The sequence below is a fragment of the Triturus cristatus genome, chromosome 10 (assembly GCF_964204655.1).
Source record: "Triturus cristatus chromosome 10, aTriCri1.1, whole genome shotgun sequence".
NCBI classification, from domain to species: domain Eukaryota; kingdom Metazoa; phylum Chordata; class Amphibia; order Caudata; family Salamandridae; genus Triturus; species Triturus cristatus.
The window spans coordinates 203857990-203877249 of NC_140593.1; the positions used below are offsets into that span (position 1 = coordinate 203857990).

General features: G+C 42.6%; 1 protein-coding gene across 2 annotated transcripts in view; it reads left to right on the forward strand.

The window, feature by feature from the left end:
- The window catches only part of DGKB (diacylglycerol kinase beta), a 1940047-nt gene that overhangs the window by 662645 nt on the left and 1258142 nt on the right, over positions 1–19260 (forward strand). The window lies entirely within an intron of this gene.

A 19260-nucleotide genomic window follows, 5' to 3' on the forward strand; every position in this document is an offset into this window, starting at 1 on the left:
GAGCCGTGTGCACTTCAGGATAAGTGGACCGGTCCATTTGAGGTTGTGGAGCGCAAAAGTCCTATCACCTACTTGGTGGACATGCAGACTCCCAGGAACCCTTTGAGGGTCCTACATGTTAACCGCCTTAAGCCCCACTTAGAGAGGACCGAAGTGGGCATGCTGCTGGCCACTGATGATGGAATGGAAGAGGAGACCGAGCCTCTTCCTGACCTCTTAGTGGCCTCTGAGAAAGATGGGTCAGTGGATGGAGTTAACCTCTCACCCACCCTGACGCCCGAACAACAGGAAGACTGCCGCCACTTGCTGGGACAATTTTCCGACCGATTCTCCCTGGTTCCTGGTGTCACAGATTGGTGCGTCCATGATGTGGACACAGGAGACAGCTTACCTGTGAAGCACAAGGCTTACAGGGTAACTGACAGGGTCAGAGCTTGCATTAAGGAGGAGGTCTCCAAGATGCTTGCGCTAGGGGTGGTTGAATCCTCCAGCAGTCCTTGGTCCAGCCCCGTGGTCTTGGTCCCAAAGGCTGCTGCGCCGGGAGCCACACCTGAACTCCGGTTCTGTGTGGACTACAGAGGACTCAATTCAGTCACGAAGACTGACGCGCACCCCATCCCCAGAGCTGATGAGCTCATTGATCGGCTGGGGGCTGCCCGGTTCCTCAGTACGTTTGATTTAACGTCTGGGTACTGGCAGATCGCCTTGACCGATGGGGCCAAAGAGAGGTCAGCATTCTCTACACCAGATGGGCACTTCCAGTTCCGAGTCATGCCATTTGGGATGAAGAATGCCCCTGCCACCTTTCAGAGGTTGGTCAACCAGGTACTGGTTGGGCTGGATGCGTTCAGTGCCGCCTACCTGGATGACATCGCAGTGTTCAGTGCCACCTGGCCTGAACACCTGCGCCACCTCTGGGAAGTGTTGATGGCGCTGCGCCGAGCAGGCCTCACGATCAAGGCAAGCAAGTGCCAGATCGGGCAGGGTTCCGTGGTGTACTTGGGACACCAAGTGGGGAGTGGCAAGGTGGCACCCTTGCAACCCAAAATCGAGACCATCCTGGCTTGGGAACCCCCCAAGACGCAGACCGCAGTGAGGGCCTTCCTGGGGCTCACTGGGTACTACAGGAGGTTTGTCAAGGGCTATGGAACGATCGTTGCCCCCTTGACAGAGCTGACTTCCAAGAAGCAGCCCAGGAACGTGATTTGGACTGACACCTGTCAGAAAGCTTTCGACACCCTGAAGACTGCCATGTGCACGGCGCCCGTGCTCTTGGCCCCTGACTTCTCCAAGGAATTCCTAGTACAGACAGACGCTTCAGAGCATGGTGTAGGGGCTGTTCTCTCACAGATGACTGAGGAGGGCTGGGACCAACCCGTAGCCTTCATCAGTAGGAGGTTACTTCCACGGGAAAGTAGGTGGAGTGCAATTGAGCGAGAAGCATTTGCTGTGGTCTGGGCGCTGAAGAAGCTAAGACCCTACTTGTTTGGGTCTCACTTCCGGGTTCAGACGGACCACAGGCCCCTCAGATGGTTGATGCAAATGAGGGGTGAGAACCCGAAGCTGTTGAGGTGGTCCATCTCCCTACAGGGGATGGACTTTACAGTGGAACACCGTCCTGGTACAGATCACGCCAACGCTGACGGTCTGTCCAGGTATTTCCGCCTTAGTGACGAGGAACCCCCTGGGCAAGGGTAGTTCTCCCCACATTTCAGCTGGAGGGGACACGTGTTAGACCTGGCACCTTGGCGTGAGTTTCCCTCCCACTTTTTGATGGTGTGCCTCGACTGTTTTGCTGGTGTTGTCCGCTCAGGGCACTGCGCCACGGCTAATCCGTGCCGCAGTGCAAGTGCTCCCTAAGTAAAGTGTACCTGTAATTGATATCCATGATTGGTTTATTGGATTCACTGTCAGTCCCCAGTAAAGTGCACCAGGGGTGCCAGGGCTTGTGAATGCCAATGCTGCTGGTGGGCTTGCAGCGCTGGTTGCGCCACCCACGGAAGCGGCCGTGTAAAGTGTGTCTAGGGTCTGCCACCGCAGACCCTGTGCGCGGTCCGGGACCGTCGCGCTGACTGCGCAAGTGCCCCCACTTGCCAGTCCCTAAACCTTCCCTTACCTACATATTAGCCACCCCTCTGGTAGGCCCAAGGGCAGGGTGCATTGTAGGCATAAGGTAGGACATGCCCTGATGTGTGTGGCATGTCTTAGTAGTGAATTACAGCCATTTCCGTTCTTCACTATTGAAGGCTACCTGCTCTCCATAGGCCAGAATGGGCTGCCGGGATCACGCCAACGCTGTGACCCCAGTGGACTCAGAGAGCATGGTAGAAGTGTCAAGTTTAGTATGCCTGAACTCAGGATGATAAAATACTTCTTGTAGTCAAGTCTATTTTAATATCCTGGGTTTGTAAATACTACTTTTAGAAAGTTAGTATTTACTGACCTGACCATCTCAGTCCGCCTCTGCTGTGTGTATGTGTTCTGCCTGGCAACAGTAAGGAGCAGGGTTGGGGAATCCCCAGAGACAGGTTGGCTGCCAGGAGGTGGGTAGAGAGATTACACCTGGATGGGTGGGAGGAGTACACCTTGACTCTTGAATAGACCTGTGCTCTGCCACCACAAAGCCGGCGCCACCCCCTGTGGGGCGGCTGATGTCTCTGCCCTGCTGCTGAAAGGAAAGAGCAGAGTCACCATAACAAAGTGCTCCAGAACTGGACTGAGCCAGGCCTAGGCCCCCTGGCGCTAAAGAACAAAAGAATCATGGTATAAAAGTAGGAGCCTGGCTCCTAAGAAATCAGAATCCTGTTTACCACAAAGAACCTCTGCCCGACTAGAAGGAGAAGGAGACGCTGGAGGAGCTGGCCTGCTGCCTGCCTTGCTGAGAAAGGAGAGGAAGAGACTTACTGAAAAGACTTTGCTACTTTGTGCTTGAACATTCTCCAAGGGCTTGATCTGAGCTTGCCCCCTGAACTGAACCCCAGGAACAGTGGGTTCTCTGTGCTTCTTGCTCGTCCTCCAATTCGAGCCGTGTGTGCATCCCGCTGGAAAAGAGACTGCGCCCCTCATCGCCCCTCCTAGGGCCGTGACACTCAGAAGCTCGCCTGCCTCCAACCCGTGAGAGCCCCGCTCCGTCCCGAGCCGCTCTCTGTTCCCGGGCCAGGCCGCCTGCATCCCTGTCACCGCCTGCCATTGGAGTGCGCTGAACGCGCTATCACCCCTCCTGCCGGAAGCCGTCCGACGACTGTGATCTACGCCGGGTCATCCAGCTGCACTGACTGTGCCCTGTGACCCCGCTTCGCTATCCCCGGACATCTCAGGCCGCGCCGCCCCCGCTGTGGAGACCCTCCTGCACCGCCGTGCTACAGGGTCGCTGGCCGCGCCTGCCTACGTGCCCACACCTGCTGATTGAGGACCCAAGAACACTCCCCAAGCTGAGAGTCGCACCGACCTGTGCCGAACTCTCCACATCACGAAAGAAGTTCCAGTATCGGGCTCGGGGCCCGCAACGCCTTATTTCCCCGTTCGCAGGAGCCGATCTCTGTGAGTACTGGAACTACAAGTAAAGAGACTACAAAGTATCCATTTGAAACTACGAACCCAGAACATTTGCCTGCTGTATAACCTGGCGGCCTAGCGAAAACGTTATTGGTCTTGTGATAAGTCTGTTGAGATATATATACCTTATTTTTACATAAAGGATCGTACTTTGATATATATCCAAGTCTGGTGTCCGTTTCTGGGGGGATTGATGTATTTACTGTGTGTACGATTGTAAGTGCTTAACCAACAACGCCTGAGGAATCGCCTTGGCTGCTCACGCCACGCACCTAGAGGGTGAGCAAGGGTCATTCGCGAGGGGTTATCCTGCGCCCTGACGTGGAGGAGAGGGTTCCTGCTTGACACAAGGGCAACCTTGCGCCAACCAGAGATCCCCGACTCTAACAGCACTCACAAAGATACTACCCATAATTTCCTTCGTAAAATAGCAAAAAATCATAAACTTAAACAAACGTTTGTAAATCAGGCCCTTAGATGGCAAGATGAAGAAGGCTCAGTGAGTTAGAAGTCTCTTGACATCACAGTGATCTGGCTCACACAAGCTTGAATCCTGGGCTTAAGTGTGAATTACAATCTTGGCAACTTCCTCATGGACACTCAAAATAGGAAAAAATAATGCTCCAGATCCTGAGGGTGAATGGCAGTATTAGCCCAGCGTTTTATTGTAAAATCAGGCTACTTCTATATAATGTTGGCACAGCAACAGTTATATACTCTATGAAGTTATTATACAGTGAAGAAGTGGCTAGAATGTCGAAGTGTAGCAGCAACTAGGCAGTAGAAGCATTGGAATTTGAAATGAATTGGAGCAAATCCAACTTTTCTGCATTTTCACCAGTGATTTTTCATCTTTTCCTAGACCCCATTTTTGCTGCTTTTAAGAATTTTGTGCACTTCACCCTGTTAATAAAATATTAAAGTGTCTGTGCTCCCCTATAACGTGGTTGGAAGTGAGGCACACCCCAAGCACAAGACAGAAGCATCCACCTGTCAATAGATGGCCAATGGCCTGTTTCCTGACACTGACAGCTGTTGGTAACCTCCCGTGATTGCTTCAAAAGAGCTGTCCCTAAGTTGGGAATAAAAGTCTAACCTAGGAGTCAAAATGGGCCACAAATCTTTTTGTCATGGTGGTACTGCTTGCGTACTTGGATGCCTCTTTGAGTAGGCTAGCGTTAGTCATCTCAGAAATAGGGCCTGCAGATGAGAAGAGAAAAAGTGCTCCATATGGACAGGGTTAGTAGATAGGGCAGATATTTACAGACTGGAACTAGTAGATTCAGCGGGATATAGAGAAGACAAGCACCTCTGCAGAGGTGGCAAATCATCCTGGTTCTAACGCCTGAGCATAGAAGCAGGGAAGTCCCTAAAAGGAATGGTTAGTGTACCTTATCTCTTGGCTGAAGAGGGGGGGGGGGGGGGGGCAAATCAGTTTTTTCTGCATGGTCATCCCGGAGGTTTTGTATTTTCCTGGACCCTATTTCTGCTGAACTTGAAACTCTGTGCATTTTACCTCTCCTCAACATGACTAAAGTGACTGTGGTCCCCATTTAAACATGGTTAAATCATCTTTTGCCTGATTGACATATTTATTAATTTCTCTAAGTATATGGTATAGAAAACACACACAAGCCTGGAAGATAACTGCCACCTGTGGACTGCAGTACCTATTGTGACATCGTAGAGAGGGCCTTTTAAAACATGACTACTGGCCTACACTGTGTAGCTTGACTGCAGCAGTCTAAATCCCGCTGTACAAATCTGTCTAAACAACTTTTTCTGACATGGGGTGGAACCCTCCTTTTAAATTTTAGTAAGTCACCCCTAAGAATACCTTGATGTCAACAAGGTATGTTGCCTGATATTCAAAAGTGGAAAAAGTGCAAAGTTAAAACTGCCATGTTCTTCCAGTGATTAGGACCCAAAAGCTACACTCACTTGCTGGGCTGCAACTGAACCTTAGGAAATGTTAAAGTACAGACTTTAATCTGTAACATTTGATAGGAAAAGGCTAAAAAAGTCACTTAAAGACTATTTTTAATATTTATTAAAAACCCAATTTACTTGGCAGATTTAAAATATTTATTTTGCCAAAGTTACATTTACCTGCATAATTAACATTAGACCACTTGCTGCTCGAATATGAAATAACCTTTGAAAAAATAAAAAGGTAAGAGGTGTTTGGCATAACAGGAACAGTTGTTTAATTAAATTCAGCGGCTGCAAGTTCAGGTAACAGAGTCGGGGTCTGAAGAAAGTCTCAACATACATTGGTTTTGCCCTTCATTTTATGATTTACATAAAGCATCATAAACCAATTGATGCATTCCTTCAGTCACAGATTCTTTGGCCTAGTCACCAGGCCATAAATTGGGAGATTGATAAGCAGCGCGGGTGGGTCTTGTCCTTGTGCGAATATAGTGCAGGGCCATTGGGTACATGTCTAGATGTCCGGCATGAGGACCATGTGATCACTCCATGTAGTGTGCATGCTCTGTTCTGATTGGCTGTGTGTTCCTAACTTAGTGTAGTATCTAACTTTATGGTGTTTATGATAATGTGCGCCACTCCGCCAAATGTGTTTTGTTGGAGTCAATCTCCTGAGACCATTGTGGTGTTGCAGCCTATCTGTGGGATCCATCTGGGTTTTCCTGTTGGCGTGCTCAGTTACGTGTCCCCCGTCCTGTGAACTGTCAATCAGTTGCTTCAGGCCTAGGTCTCATGGCCTGCCTAACCACGTATTTCTGACTTGGGTTGAGATTTCAACAATGGAGAAGGAAGTTCTTTTTTATACGTACATATGTCATTGTGTACATCAACATCGTAATTTCCAAAATTAACATACTGATAGCTGGCCTGCCAGTGCTTGACCTTAATGAGAGTGAAAACTGCTTCCAGAGCAGGGACAATAGTCCGGCTGTGTAGAGATTAATTTCTCCCCTTGCTGGAAGGGCAGTTTTCGGTGTACCCAGTAAATTTATTTATAGTAAAAGGAGCAGGGTGAGACCTGCACTTTCAGAAGTAAATGTAAACTGAGATCCGTGGAAAAAAAACAGCTTTGGATTCCCAGGACCACACCAGCCAGGTTGGCTCCATACCCAGTAGAAGGGAAGTTGTCCCCAAAACCAGTTCAGGGTAAATACAAGGAAGGGGACCGCTCATTTTCCTTGCCATACCTCTAAGTGGACTCAAAGAATCTGTACAAAGGAGGAAGGGTTCCCCCAGCTTGGATTTTAGTAATAAGGTGCATTATGAGACTGTTTGAAATTGGTTAAACAGGAACTTTTGAAAAAGCAGGAAATAAAAGACCTGGGAACATTTATACCATTATTTAGGGAGGATCCAGAAATCACTCCACATACAAGCTGGTGCAAATCATACATGTGACATTCCAAGAAACCCTTCTCAGAATACTTTCTGGACCTGTGTAAGATATGAAGTGGACTGAATGCTGCTTGCTGTAACTTGAGAGGAGCTCTGAAGGACTGGATATGTTCCCTCTTGTACTCATCAAAAGACACACAATTGATGGACGGAATGCAGAACAAATCAAAACATTCACCCCCAGTCAAGAGGTCTGGGTTAAATCCATCATTCTTTTGCTCACCATGCCACCTCAGTTTAGACCTGGGCATATGCAAATCAGTCTTGACCCTGTGCCTCATGAGAACAGTCCAGCCTGAACTGCCAAGCCAGGTCCTCCCTGGACCGGAAACAAGCATCCTAGGACCGGTTTCGGGGTTTCACCCCTCTTCAGCCAGGATAGCTTGATTCCAGTGGCACAGTGAGCCCAGGACCCACGTCTTAGCATACCCGGCGCACTTAGAGCGAGAAAGCAAAAGACACACAGTTAATGGACGGAATGCATAACAAATCAAAACATTCACCCCCAGTCAATAGATCTGGGTTAAATCCATCATTCTTTTGCTCACCATGCCGCCCCAGTTTAGACCTGGTCATATGCAAATGAGTCTTGACCCTGTGCCTCATGGGAACAGTCCAGCCCGAACTGCCAAGCTAGGTCCTCCCTGGACCGGAAACAAGTATCCTAGGACCTGTTTCGGGGTTGCACCCCTCTGCAGCCAGGATAGCTTGATTCCAGTGGCACAGTGAGCCCAGGACCCACGTCTGGGCATACCTGGCGCACTTAGGGCGAGAAAGCAAAAGACACACAATTGATGGACGGAATGCAGAACAAATCAAAACATTCACCCCCAGTCAAGAGATCTGGGTGAAATCCATCACTCTTGTACTCAGGTCAAATAATTTGACTCCAAGGGTTAGTGGGAATACATCCTGTATGGATAGGAGGGCTCAAAAAGCTAGAGAAGCCCTTTCTGGATGTTCATTTTTGTAGTCACAACTGGACTGTGGCCCCAATAGCCAGAGCATGAGATCATTTATTATTATTTCTACAAGGTTGACAAAGTGAATGTGGTTTGATTCCTCTGTATTTTGGCACTTCAATTTAGCCACTAAAAGTGTTAAATGTAATAATTTAATTGGCACTCATCTTAATCTGTTCACTTTGTTGGGTGGCAAACGGATTGCAGTTTTTCTTAGAAATGTACCTGTTGCAATTTACTGTGCTGGAGTATAGAGTTATACAAAGTAGCTAATATCTAAGCCAAAGAAAACCGATTCTGTCATAGACCCCTATCCCAGCCTCCTTGTTGTCCTTATTTGGTATATTATGATAAACGTGGGCTGATCTTCATTGAGGACCTTATCCAACCTTTTCCACAGCCATCCCCATGCTATTTTGAGCCAGCAGATGAACAAGGACTGCCTAAGAATGACTTGGGGTTTTGGGGCTTAATATCCCATGGCTTTTCTGCATCAAACATTGTGCTTTTTCAACTGTGTAGGCCACCCCTCTTTACTGACCTTACAGGTGTGACCAAATCTGATAAATACTGGCTAAAGCATGTTTGTTTTTTTTAAACTAGGAGCTTAAAAAGAAATGAGAGATAAATTGCTAAGACTACAAATGGACAATATATTCTTTTACAAACCTCTCCCTGTATTGAGCCTTGTTGGCTGCATATCTTTAATCAATAGGAAAGGGCTTTGTAATGAGGTTCAGAATGGGTTTCTTACATAACTTGCTCTGTTTTACTTTGGGACAGTATGGGGGGATTGTTCAAATGGTTGTTCCTGCCATGGTGTCTCCCCTTAAACATTACTACATTTCACATTTTGTTTGTAAATTGTATGTTAACTATACTACAATATATCTCTTGCCTATTTTAAAAGTGTATAATGTCAGATTATGTAGACCAGCCCTTCTTTTTCTGCAGATGCTAAAGGCTTGCGCAACCCATCTTGCCATTGGCTTTTTTTCTAAGAGCATAGTTTGTTGTCACAGTAGGATACATTTTTAATGTTTTATCGCTATGTATTATTTTTATGTTTTTTATTTCGCTTGCACTATTATAATCATGATTCTGAATCAATTAAGGTTTTTTGACTGATTGATTTCTCAATTGCTTTGTATTAAGTCAAATGTGTGCACCATACATGTGTTTTCTATTTTAACTGGGTTTTCAATCATATTATGCTCCAATTCTGTATATGGTGTGGTAAAAGAATGTAGCTGTCAATGTCAGATAAATATTGTGTCCTAAACATCACTTACAAAAAGTTGAATTTGTGTTAATAATAGGTGATCTACACTCAATAGGATTATATTTTTGCAAACAATATTTAGGGAACAATATTTAAGTCAGTTGATATTCATGAATAGGATCTTCTGTCACAGCCTCATATTCAAATCCCCTGATGGTCTCAAGTGTAAACATCAAACTATTGTTTCGCACTTACAGCTTTGACTCACGTAGTATTCCATCTGACTGAAACATGGGGGGGGTATTAGTTTTTTACCAGGTTTTGAATTTCCCTATGGCTTGTCTTTAAAGTCGGCTACAATTGATCACAACATGCTTTGTGCAGTCTACAGACACTGAACATGAATCTTGAAAAACAATATGCGCAACAGATGTACTTGTTGGTAAAGTCAAATGTGATGTAAAAATAGAGTAATATGCAAACCTTGTGAAACACTGAATACAATTCCTTCAGTATTGATTACTGGGTTTGTGTTACTTTAGATATTGAATAATGGATTTGTTAATGTGTTTCTAGTGAACCTCCTTGAGGGGGTTTCCGGAGTTCTGACACTTATCCATGTCTAGAGAGTGGTAGAAGGAATCACTTCGAAAGAAGATAAGATCTCTTTAAACTCTCTCCTAGAACATTGATATCCACCAATGTGCAAAAGCAGTTGAACTCCTATTCAAAGCGTGTTTGCAAGTGGAATGCCAGAAGCATGCCTATCTGCACCCATCTGCTGCTGGGCAAAGGTTGAAGATGCAAGAACCACTCTTTTATTGTATACAAGACACAAGTTGGATAAGGACGGCAGAAGTTAAATGGCTGAAGCATTATTTTTCAATATATATTAGAATCACAAGAAATATATAGATAAAATCTCTCAAAATTCCCAAACAATTCTGATGCAAATAATTAAACAATAAGTCAAGGAATTTGAAGGCACTTCTGACTCAGTGAAACCTGCTCTCCTGCAAAACAAATTTCTTTGAATAAAATAGCAAAATAAAAGTTGGTATATAGATTTTGGTCATACGAATCAATGTAACTGAACAATATTATAAACAGATGGAAAAGATAGATAGAAAACAATTTTACAGTATTAGAAACTCATTTTTGAAACAAAATATTATACAGGAAATATGTACAAATTAATCACCAAATATCTTTTGAGAAGAGAATTGCATACTTTAAGTCATTTAAAACATGGGGCCTGATTTAAATCCTGGCAAATGGGATATTACGTCACAAAGGTGATGGATAGAATGAATCAGTGCTTCACAAGAGTATTTGATGACCTATTTAACATCTTATTCTTGTCTAGATTTACATGTAGAAATAACAGGAAAGTTAATTATGTGTTTATTGAGAAAGCTTAAATACGTGTGTCTCAAATATTCACAGTATATCCTTTGCAAGAGATTTCTAGGGCCAATTGGGTCCTTCAGGGACTAGTGTTTACCCAAGTGATGGAAGAACATGAGATACCCTATCAAAGCCATGGTAAGGAATGTGGGAAATGAATTAGTATTAACAAAATGGGTACCATTGACCTAAACTATGCAGTGGTGTGGCTACTGATGAAAAAGCCCACTTTGGGCAGCTGTGATCTTGCAAATTTTAGACAGTTGTCAGTTTTACAGTTGCCACTCCAGTGAAAGTGTTGGAGAGTGCAGTGCTATCACAAATAAAACTATTATTTGAGGGCAGATACACTAATGGGTGACTACCATATGTTATTCCACCCCAAAAACAAACATCAATCAGTCATTCTCTTACCTTTAAATGATTTATGCACATTAGCCCATGAAAGGTCTTGTGACAGTTGAGGTTACTAGACTTGCTGAAACCATTCAACATTGTGGCTCATCAAAGAGTCTATAAGGTAGAAAGTAGGGTACAGCACTGCAATATTTTGTGTCATACCAAGCTGAGAGAGCAAAATCCAGTTGCTTCCCCAATTTGCACCCCCACACCATAAAATGAAATTCTTCATTGATCACCCAGTGTTTAATTATATTTCAATTCTTTCATGTAGGTGTTGGCAACCATTATAAGGCAATATTTGTTCAAAATGAATATGTGTTGTGATGAGCTCTCTCTAGTACACCCTCTCCAATTTGTACAATGTTGTAGAATGCAAAGGTACATGTACACAAGTAATGCACTTCTAAAACCTTTTACATTAGAAGGCACTCAAATGCACATATATAGTTTAGTGCACAAAAGTGTAAACGCACTACTTTAAAATGTACTCTTAATACTGATAAATTGGCCATATTCCTCCTTCTAAGAAAAACAAAGTTGCACATCAGCCAAAACTGGCAATAAAATGTTTTTAATTGGCTGGATGTATTATAAGTGGCCATTGCAGTGTAATTGGTATAAGCCAGTACATGTGGAGAATCAACAGAGGCTTATAACAATTACCAATCACACAATGTAAAAAAGAAAATGGTCTTTAGTTTTAACTCAGTAAAGAGAGATACACTGATTGTATTGCTCCAAGAAGAAATATGTGATTTATGTGTGTTCTTTAGCAGTGTTTAAGAATCAGTTATGCTCTTGACAAAATAATTATTGCCTTCAATTTTGTGATTTAATATAGGACAGGCCTTCACCTCAGACACCAACACAAATCTGAGAACTGTAAGCAATGTCAAATAACAGCAATGAATATTAGTTTTCTATGAAGTAGAATACAATAATTGCATTTGTTTTTGTGTTTCTAAAAATTATTGTGTTGTTTTTCTGAAATAGACCATTACTTATGGAGATTTTTACCAAATAGTTTCTCGTTGTTTCCAGGCAGAAAAATAAGGTACAAATAAGGTACAATATCCTTCCAAACATCAGGTTTGCACCGTTGCACCTGCCATACTGCAATGATATTAAGACTCGCTTCACTCACATTACATCCCCCTCAGCTTTGTACACAATTGTGAGCAACCTCCCTCCTCAGTTTTCTCTCCATGGTGCCTTAATCTCCAGCACTCTGATGCTCCTCGCTAAGTTTGCATTGTATAGATACTGACACCAACATGTATATATAGCAAAGCACATTAGCTTACAATTCCCAAGCAATTCTGCATTTGTTGAATCCCCCAGGTTCTGCTTCATAAATGTTCTACAAACATGTTTTCATTCCCCTTGAAATTTCCTTTAAATAACGTTAAGAGCAGTGTTAGGCTGTGTTGAAATTAATACATTTAGGGGCATATGTATCAACATCACCATTTGCGATTCTCAAATAGCGATTTTTAAAGAATCGCTATTTGAGAATTGCAAAACGGGATGTATTTAAAAAATTGCAAACTTCTTGCGATTTCTTAAAATTCCTTAATTGCGATTAGCAAATTGCGAAATCGCAATTAAGGAATACCTGCCCATTCATTCCTATGGGCCAGGAGACCCATAGGAATGAATGGGAAGTAATTCTCAAATAGCGAATCGCAATTTGCTAATCGCAATTTGAGAATAATTTCAAAGGTGCAAGGGTGTCATGATGACACCCTGATGCACCCCTGAAATTAGCATGTGTGTGCATATGGCGCACATACATGCCCTAAGGGCATGTATGAGCGCCACGTGGCACTTTGTAAAATTCAAAAAAGTGCTTTTTGAAAGGAAATCGCAAATTACCACCAACTGGAAGTTGGTGGTAATTTGCGATTTCTTAAGGATAATTCGCACAACTTGGGTGCTTTTTACATATCATTTAAGAAATCGCAATTTGCGATTTCTTAAATGCTTACGCAAAATTAAGAAATCGCTAAATTAGCAATTCCTTAATTTTGCGATGGGATTTGCCTCATACATCCCGATTACCGATTTTTTAATCGCAAACGCTGTTATTTTGCGAATCGCAGCGTTTGCGATTAAAAAATTGTTTGATACATATGCCCCTAAGTTTTAAGTGTTTTTAGCAATTTAGTTTTATTGCAAACTTACATTCTTAAATTTGCAGTTCTTTCTAAAAGCAAATTTTCAGGTAGCATAAGTATTAGAACTTACTGTATGCCAGACTGAAGAAGGTGGTTTCTGTCTCTCTGAAGCTGGTGGAATCATGTTCCAATTGAATCTGTAATTGCACGTAGGGAGGAGCCTTTTGCATGAAATGGTCTTCTACTGTGTTTCTTGTGATAAGTCGGACACATTTTAAAATGTTTTTTTGATTGGTGGATCTTTCACTTCGGTTTAGGCAGTAGAGATGAAATGGTTTGTGGATGAGGCAAAGGGCTTCCCAGTTAGATAATTCTATTGGTTCTATGACACAATATCAACCCCCCAAATATCCAATCACCACAGTATAGAGAAACGAATATCATTCACCAAAACATTGTCAGGGATGACAAGGAAATCTTTGGCAAGTTGAGCCTAAAAGACACGCGTGGATCTATTGAAAGGGTAAAGCAGAAAGGTTAAGCCATATACGGCGGTGGAGATGGGTGAGGATAACGAATATCCAAGATGATGATAGTGACTCCATTCCTCACAAGGAATCAACAGCCCTGGTTCTGTAGCAAGTAAGAGCCTGTGCTGAAATTTCAGTAGAACACTGCAGGTATTTAGGTTTTCGGTTAAAACCCTTCCTTGGTGTATAATTACTTGGTTCAGTAAAAAACCTGGTAAAGTCTTGAATGAAATATTGAGGGAAACCAAATAATTTGCACCGTCTTCCACTATAGAAAATTGCCCTTTGGGTCGCTGAACAAAAGGGGACATGTGGCTACATTTATACATCTAATGGTGCTCCCTCCCGTCTTATAATGTATTGGTGGAGAGTACCACAAACTGTCTTCCCTTCTGAGTTGCAAAGCAATGTAAGCCCCATGGGAGATGAAAAGGAAATTAAACAAACTTAAGACAAACTATGCACTAGTGAAAAATATCACCAGCCACTGCCCACTTAACGGAAACCTCTCTTCAATAGTCCTCACGATGGTAGTTGACTTATAGAGCTAAGATTAGAAAATGTTGTAAGTTGTGTTGACGTTACTCTTCTAGGCTGGGTAAGGGAAGTGAGACGCTGATTTCATGTCCAGCAAGATTATTTCTTTGATGTAAAAACACACATTAATTGGATCCCTGGCATGAACCACCAAACAGTTTGTGCAGTGATAATTAATCACTTTCCTTCACCTCCTCCTGCCCACATTCATGACAAGGTGGTAGTCTGCTTCCTTGAGAATCAAAGTGTAAAGGGCAGGTGAAATCTACATGCCCAGCAGTGAGCATTTCTCAGTGTCGCATAGTGAGGTCAGACAGCTTTTTGTCAAAATAGAAAGTAGTGGCCATCACTAGTCCTGCTTTTCTAAGTGAATAGCATATACTAGGTCGTAGATTTGTAGAATACAAGTAGCAACAATTAAATTCCTTCTTTAAAGCATGCTTTCAGCTGTAGTTGGTGCAGAGCAACACTTTATTCACTGTGGGCTGAAGTGTGGTGTCTGGTGGCTTGGGAGAGTAATTTTTAGGGCTAATGTGTGGTTGCTGGTGGCTTGGCACGTCACCATGTTCTTCGGTTTAGAGTCCCACAGTTAAACCTCCCCTGACAGCGTTTATATATTTATATTTCTTTGTGGGACTGTAAATAATTTTCTCTGAGTGACAGGTACGGTCCATAAAAACAATTTTAGAAGGAAAAGCAAGTGATTGAGCTGCACAATGTATAATGGAAAAACGGAATATTTACAATAACATACTTAGATGAGGGCCATGTATTTTTGGTGGTGTGGTTTTGGAAACTTGTTTGAATGCAGAGTTTAGACATACAACAGTAGTCAACTGTGCCCCAATTTTAGTAATGTGTTGCATATTTGTGCCTTTTAATGCAGCGTGATGCACTGTTTACTTTTGCTCTGGAGCATTCCACATCAAAGTGGAAAATAATATAAAAACGCGTGTATATGAAAATAACAGCCACACAATCAGTTCTGTAGAGATGCTAGGTTATGAAATGTGTTTTAATTGAATACACACAATAAAGCCAATTGTTGACCTAAATACCTTACTTACTGAACTTTCATCAGCATTAGCTGTTATAGGAAAGACACTTAATATCGCATTCAAAAACTATCCAGTAATAGATTTCAAGTTGAGTTTTTCAGTTTCAGATAAATCATGTAACTCCACAGAGCTCGCGGCAGCTGGTCTAGCATTAATGAGGTAGGTAGTGGAACAAAAGGAATTAAAACAAGGTAATGCAGCAAGTTGGAATGATGGATGGCCATGACTTGATTGAAGGAGTGTCTATTTCTAGTTTCATAAAATTGCAATTCTTTTTTAACTATCCACATTGATAATCTACCTTTTCTGAAATTATGACGAATTGCTGATTAGGTAAGACTCCAGTAGCACATGCTCCCTCACCCGTGGAAAGAGATGTGGTATGAATGTATAGGCTCAAAAGGAAATGTATGTGGCAACCATGCACCGTTTACAGCAGGAAAAATACTTTTGCTAATTAACTTTAAATGCCAGAGTTTGTGTTATAGCATGGGCAGGCCACCTCATTTAAAGTTCTAACACGCCGTCATGACAAAGTAATGGTCCGGTAATGACATTAAAATAACCACCCTGCATCAACTTTCCTCTTGGCACTGCTCATTTTAATGTGTGTACTGAAATATGAGACAAAATTATAAGTTGGAAAGTGAAGGGCGAAAGTTCTCATCCATGCTCTATTTTTAGGTCGAGCGTGATCAAGCGCGCAAGTGCTGCTCTGTGAAGATTTGTGGCAGTTGAGTACGAAGAGAAGCTTCGCCCACTCCCCCACCCTTATTTTTCATTGGCTTGTGTGTTTGTCTTTGTAAATGCTGTCTTCTGATTCATTATGAGGCTTGTTATTCCCGCCTTAGTACAGCCATGTTGTCATTTGTATCCTCCCATGGCTACTGGCCCTTTTACTTAGTTGTTACACGGTACGTGTACTTTTCGTTGATTCGTTGGCCGCTGGGCACTCGCAGCCTGTGAGCTGGGTCCCTCCCTCCGTAGCACCGCCTGAAGCCCCCGGCGCCCGTCTCCCATCCTCTCTCCCTGCCAGGCTTAGTCCTTTCCCCTGGTCATTGCTTGCTTTGGGATCGGTCTGTCACATACGTCGCTGCTCGCTGTTCATTAACAGAGCTGGGAGAAGGGGGCCGGGCCACTCTACAACTGGAAGGCTTTACACACAAATCGCCGAGCCCGTCGCTCCTCTGACTCGAATAACACCCTCAAATGAAAGCATGTGCTTTGAGAGGTGAGCTGACAAGAGATAGCAAACAGGGCTCACCCTCTCTCCTCTCATAAAGCATCACGCTTCGTTTATATCATCTGGGCCCAAGAATGTTGCCTATGCGCATTCTTATGTCACTGCACCAATGATCTAGTTATTGCATGGTTGCGGCTGTATAGATACAATGATATTAGGGACCATTACACGCTCATAAGACATGACTCATGTCAGGGAGCTATAAAATGGTTGTAACTTAAATTAATGTCATATATTTGATAGATAGCACAGGGACCACATTAATTTAAACTGCAGTAACAATTATAGCCTCCGTAGACATTCGAGGTCAGAGAACAAACAGCTCCGCTGCAAACAATATAGACATAATTGCCACATCTTCTATCCCTCGAAAGTCTGCTGCATCTATTCCATTATTACGATATGTTTGTTAAAATGAACTAAGATGTTAGGGGTTATTTCAAATAAAATCTAGTCTCAGAAAACATTTAAGGAAACCCCAATGGAAAATCGAGTTGGCCATTTGTAATTATTCCAATTAGGTCGAAGAGATACAACCAAGGGGACTATGCTGGTTAGAAATATACCAATACAACTAAACCGGATAGATACAGTAACCATTTCCCAGGTTTAACCAGGAACCATTTCGAATTTCTCCATGTTTTCTTTCATAATTCCGCAGACGGAGTTGACTTCACACTGTCAGTTGGAATTTCCCCCAGGGTACAATCTAACCCTTACACGTGAGGCTCGCTTTAATGTCACCCATTTTTTTGTTATAAAACAGCGGATTAAAGTCTAGCCTCGACATATCATAAAAGGAAGCATTTATTTTCGTAATCGATGTTCAACATACTACGTACAATGAGTAATGTACATCTTTCTTTTGTGATGTGTTCTTTGGTTCCATTTCTATTGACATTATTATTATTGTTATTTACGTTGTATTATGCTATGACGTTATGCTGTCACGTCATTATGTTATAATTCGCAGACTAGTGGACAGCACGCCCGGCGAAAGACATTAGGTTTTAAGGATAAATGCTGTCTACGCTTGGACAGTTTAATGCTTGGAAAGCGTTTGTGTATTTGAGCTCATTAATTCAAATCAAGAATATACAACTGTGCAAAATATAAATTGTACCTTGTTATTGATTTTAGCCTTCTTGGATTATTGTATCCAACAGTGTTCTGATGAGACTTCGGTACATTTTTAATAAGGAATGCTCCCTTACTACCCGAATACCTTTTCTCATTTGCATAACACATGCACACCTTCTACTTTCCGGTAGTGTGTACCCACCATGCATGAAGCCTCTTCACCTCTTATAGTTATAAATAGGACATTCAAGCGGAGAGGTCCGTGGCCAATATATTTGGCCTAATGTTGCACCCCGTGGGCCAGTTCAGACAGGGACACGCAATTTTATCTCAATGGGCAGCTGATACTCCAGGATGCATTGCCAACCTTCGCCTGTCATATCCAAAGCATGGCATCGTCTGCTGCACTGGAGCAGTGTAGTAAATTACAGGTGTGGCTTGTTTTTATTACTCTTACTCTTGCTTTGTCTATGAATGTAAATCATTTTTCAGTTGAATTTTTTTTATTAAAGGCAAAGGTAAAAAGGTGGCAAAAAACAATACATGGTTTCAAACAGAAAGCAATATAATATAAGGTATCCAGCAGAAATAAACAAATGAGGATAAAAAACAGGATCACAGCAAAGGGAAAAAAAAGGAATGATACAGCTCACAGTTTGTAAAAAGAAATAGAAAAGCGACAAGAAAAATCATGGAGGTTTAAGAACTTCTTGTTGAGATGGGAGTTTAAAAAAATGTTGCAATGCACATTTGTCAAAAAAGGCAGTAACAGGCAACCAGAACTGAAGTCTTTTCGTAGCCATTTGGAAAGGAAAAATAAGAAACGTATCTAATCTATCATGATGACAAACATCGTACCACCAAGCTTTGAAAGAAATGTTTGCAAAATCTTTCCAGTTTCTTGTAATCTGCTGAAAAGCAACAGCTAATAACAGATCTACAATTTCAACATTAATTTCACAATTAGCCCAAATTGGTGAGAGGCTTCCCAGGAAAATGTCCCTTACGGAAAATGAGCAATTGGTGTCAAAAATTGAATTCATTTGAGACCAAACCTGTTTCCAGAATTGACATACGGGGGGCACAAAAAGAGCATATGAAAAAGGGTGGCATCAGGAGACGCACAAGACCAACAAGTATTTTGTACAGTGGAAAACCTTTTATTTAAAGAGTATGGAGAGAGCAAGATCCTGTTATAAATGTAAAACAATGTTTGAGTTAAGCTTGCCGTTCTTGAGGTTTTGCGTATTTTAATCCAGATCTTGTTCCACATTGGCAGGGACCAGACTACATTAAAATCTGTCTCCCAAGCAATTTCAATCTTAGATTTTTGCCTCGATATGCCTATGGACTGAAGTAAGGCGTATAAAGTGGAGCTTTAGGCTTGGTGTGTAGAATAGTGGACAGTCCAGAGGGCGAGGCAATAGTTGAAGATTCGGCAGAATTACTAGCAAGTTGATTGTATATGTCAAGTATTGTGGTACGGAGAGTGAAATACTTAGACAAGAAAGAGGCAGGCAAATTATAAGTCTGCTTAAGCGAAGAAAAAGGAATAAAGCCATCATTTGAAAACAATTGATGGACCCATAATAAACCTTGTTGTCTCCATGTTTTCCAATTAAAAGGTTTATTATGTATTAGTAAAGTTTTATTGTGCCAAATAGTGGAGGCTAAAAAAGAATCAAGAGTATCATGAGTCAGTGGATATAAAGGGCAAAGAAGTTTGGAAGTGAGTTTGAAAAGGGAAGTGGATAACGTTT